Source organism: Hylobates moloch, unplaced genomic scaffold (genome assembly GCF_009828535.3).
Source record: "Hylobates moloch isolate HMO894 unplaced genomic scaffold, HMol_V3 SCAFFOLD_16, whole genome shotgun sequence".
NCBI classification, from domain to species: Eukaryota; Metazoa; Chordata; class Mammalia; order Primates; family Hylobatidae; genus Hylobates; species Hylobates moloch.
In genome coordinates, this window is record NW_026652291.1 from 61,565,088 (window position 1) to 61,568,356 (window position 3,269).

General features: G+C 33.8%; 1 pseudogene; it reads right to left on the bottom strand.

The window, feature by feature from the left end:
• Positions 1–2,961: 2,961 nt before the first annotated feature.
• Positions 2,962–3,055, bottom strand: LOC116456389 (U6 spliceosomal RNA; annotated as a pseudogene).
• Positions 3,056–3,269: the final 214 nt, after the last annotated feature.

The window sequence follows — 3,269 nt, forward strand, 5'->3', positions numbered from 1 at the left end:
TTTTGGTCTTTCATTTAAGTCTTTAATCCACTTTCCTTTGATTTTTGAGAGATAGGGGTCTAGTTTCATTCTTCTGCATATGGATACCCAGATTTCCCAGCATCATTTATTGAAGGGGATGTCCTTTTCTCAGTGTATGTTCTTGGTGCCTTTGCTGAAAATCAGTTGGCTCTAAATTCGTATATTTAATTTGGGGTTCTCTATTCTGTTCCACTGGCCTATGTGTCTGCTTTGTTTATTGATACATAATAATTGTATATATTTATGGAGTACATGTAATATTTTGATCCATGCATACAATATATAATGATCAAATCAGGGTAATTGATCACTATAATCACCTCAAACATTTATCACTTCTTTGTGTTGACAACATTCCAAATCTTTCTTTCTAGTTATTTTGAAATATAAAATAAATTATTGATAACTATAGTCACTCTATTGTGCTCATACAGTAGAAATTATTCCTAATATTTTACTGTATTTCTGTAGGATTAACCAACCTCTCTTTATCCCAGCCTCTGGTAATCACCATTTTACTCTCTACCTCCATGAGATCAACTTTTTTAGCTCCCACATGTAAGTGGGAACATGCAACATTTGTCTTTCTGTGCCTGGCTTATTTCACCTAACATATGGGCTCATCCATGTTGCTGCAAATGATAGGATTTTATTCTTGTTTGTGGATGAAATAATATCCCATTGTGTGTGTATATATATATATATATATATATGTATATATATATATATATAACAGCTTATCCATCCATCCATTGGTGAACACTTAGGTTGATTTTTCTTTTAAAGAAGAAATAACACAAATGCTTCTCAAACTATTCCAAAACACTAAAGAAGACTAAATTATTTCTAATTTATTCTATGAGGCTAGCTTATCCTGATACAAAAATGAGGCAAGGTCACAAGTGAAAAGGAAAACTATAGGTCAATAACTGATGAACATAAATACAAGACTCCTAAAAAATACTGGAAAATTGAATCTAACATCACATCAAAAAGATAATGCACCATGATCAAGTGAGATTTATCCCTGTAATGCAAACATAGTTCAACATGCACAAATAAATTAATGCGTTATATCACATCCACAGAATGATGCACAAAAACCATATGATCATCTCAACAGATACAGAAAAGGCATTGATAAAATTCAACATTCCTTTCTGATAAAAACCATCGACAAATTAGGCATAGAAGAAACATAGCTTAACACAATAAAGGCTGCATATGACAAACACATAGCTGATATCATACTGAAGATATTCTCTAAGAACTGTAACAAGATAAGGATATCCACTTTCAAAACTCTTATTTAACATAGTACTGGAAATCCTAGCCAGAGCAATCAGGCAAGAGAAGAAAATAAAAGACATCCAAGTTGGAAAAGAGAAAGACAAATTGTCCCTTTTTGCAGATGACATGATTGAATATATTAAAGAACCTAAAGACGCTACCAAAAATCTGCTAGAACGGATAAACAAATTCAGTAAAATTGCAGGCTATGAAATCGACATACAAAAATTGGTGTTTCTATACACCAATAACAAAATAGCTGAAAAAGGAATCAGGAAAGCAAGCCATTTATAATAGCTATCCAAAACAAACAAACAAAAAACCCCAAAAAACAAAAACAACAACAACAGAAAAAACAACTAGGTATACATTTAAGCAAGGAGATGAAGGATCTTTACAATGAAAACAACACAACACTGGTGATGAGTTTCTTGCAGGTAGTATAGAATAGGGTCTCTCTCTCTCTCATTTTTTTTTTTTTTCTTTTGAGACAGAGTCTTACTCTGTCGCCCAGGCTGGAGTACAGTGGTATAATGTCGGATCACTGCAACCTCTGCCTCCTGGTTTCAAGGGGTTCTCATGCCTCAGCCACCAGAATAGCTGGGATTACAGCTGCGTACCACCACGCCTGGCTAATTTTCATATTTTAAATAGAGACAGGGTTTTGCCATGTTGGCCAGGCTGGTCTTGAACTCCTGACCTCAAGTGATCCGCCTGTCTTGGCCTCCCAAAGTGCTGGAATTACAGGTGTGAGCTACTGTGCCTGGCCTGGATCTCTTTTTAAAATCTGTTCAGCTAGTCTATATACTTTAATTGAGGGAATTTAAAACGTTTACATTCAAGGTTGTTGTTGATAGATGAGAACTTACTTCAATCACTTGTCTTCTGATTGTTTTTTATATCCTTTGTTCTTTTATTACTCTCTAATTATTTATATTTGCAGTTTGGTGGTCTCCTATAGACATAACATTTGATTCCTTTCTCTTTCTCATTTGTGTATCTGCTCTACTAGTGAATTTTATACTTTCATGTATTTTCATTGTGGTATATATTATCCTTTTGTTTCCAGATATAGGCCTCCCTCGAGCATTTCTTGTAGAGCCAGTCTAGTGGTGACGAATTCTCCCAGTTTGTGTTTGTCTGGGAAAGACTTTATTTCTCCTTCATTTTGGAAGAAAGCTTTTCTGGGTATAGTACTCTTGATGGGATTTTTTTTTTTTCTTTTCTTCAGTACTTCGAATATATCATCCTATTTTCTCCTGGCCTGTAAGGTTTCTGCTGAAAAATCCACTGTTAGTCTGATGGGGATTCCCTTATACATAACTTGATTGATTTCCCCTTGCTGTTTTTAGAATTCTCTCTTTGATTTTAACTTTTGAAAGTTTAATAATTTGCTTCAAACATATATGTTTGGGTTGAATATATTTGGGAATCTTCAGCCTTCTGTGTTTGGATGTGTATATTTCTTCTAAGACTTGGGAAGTTTCAGCTATTATTTCATTTAATATATTTCTATGCCTTTTGCCACCTCTTGTTTAATTCCCACAATGAAAATTTTTTTTCACTTAATGGTATCCTATATGTCACATGGGCTTTTTTCATTCATTTTAATTTTTATTTTGTCTGACTGGGTTATTTCAAAAGACCTTTAAAAGTATGAAACACTTCATGAGTTTGCATGTCATCCTTGTGCAGGTGCAATTTATTGTTCCAATTTTAGTATATGTACTGCTGAAGTGAGCACTGTATTTTTATGTAACCACTAAATTAATATAAACAGGTGTATAACTTTCTTATTAGTGGAAGGAAGGAAAGGAAAGGTAAAAAGTAACATGTCCAAGAAAAGGTAAGAGAGAAGAGAAGGGAATGAAAGAGAGAAAGAAAAAATAAATTACCAAGCCATTAAGAGTCATGGAGGACTTTAAATGCATATCATTAGGTGAAAAAAGCCAATCTGA